This window comes from Apodemus sylvaticus, chromosome 7, assembly GCF_947179515.1.
Source record: "Apodemus sylvaticus chromosome 7, mApoSyl1.1, whole genome shotgun sequence".
NCBI classification, from domain to species: domain Eukaryota; kingdom Metazoa; phylum Chordata; class Mammalia; order Rodentia; family Muridae; genus Apodemus; species Apodemus sylvaticus.
In genome coordinates, this window is record NC_067478.1 from 36,650,677 (window position 1) to 36,651,331 (window position 655).

General features: G+C 40.9%; 1 non-coding gene across 1 annotated transcript; it reads left to right on the forward strand.

The window, feature by feature from the left end:
* The first annotated feature begins 250 nt into the window (after positions 1-250).
* Positions 251-322, forward strand: LOC127690328 (small nucleolar RNA SNORD50). The gene has a single exon (XR_007979055.1). It is a non-coding gene; the product is annotated as a small nucleolar RNA SNORD50 (small nucleolar RNA).
* Positions 323-655: the final 333 nt, after the last annotated feature.

The window sequence follows — 655 nt, forward strand, 5'->3', positions numbered from 1 at the left end:
AGCAGGAGTGCATGTGAGTGCTGCTCTGTTTTGCATTCTGGTCAATTTTTTTTAAAGATTTATTTATTATTATATGTAAGTACACTGAAGCTGTCTTCAGCCCCACCAGAAGAGGGCATCAGATCTGTGTAAGGATGGCTGTGAGTCACCATGTGGTTGGTGGTGTTTGAACTCAGGACCTTTGGAAGAGCAGTTGGTGCTTTTCCCCACTGAGACATCTTTCCAGCCCTGTAGTTAATGAAGTTGATCTAGTCTATGATTATCCTATCCCGAACCTGAATTCCTGTTGAAAAAGCACAATTATGGGTGTATCTTCTGAGACGGACCATTACAAAGGTCTGTTGTGTTCTGTTTTAATTTTGGCAGTAATGTAATGCCTGTGATTCTTTGTATTTTATTTTTAGAACCAGTGACACAAGACTTGAGAATGAAAACAAGATGTGGTAAACATCCAGAAAAGGCACAGACAAGAAGAAAATGTACAGTATTAGTCCTGGGATGTTTGAGATAGGATCTCCATGGCCCTGGCTGTCCCTGTTAATCTGTCTAGTGATCAGGACAGCATCTGTTATGGCCTGCAGACTTGACTCTTGTACATTTTTTGTGGGCTGTATGTAAATGGATTGTTTTGCCAATCCATTGACAGTGCTCTGTT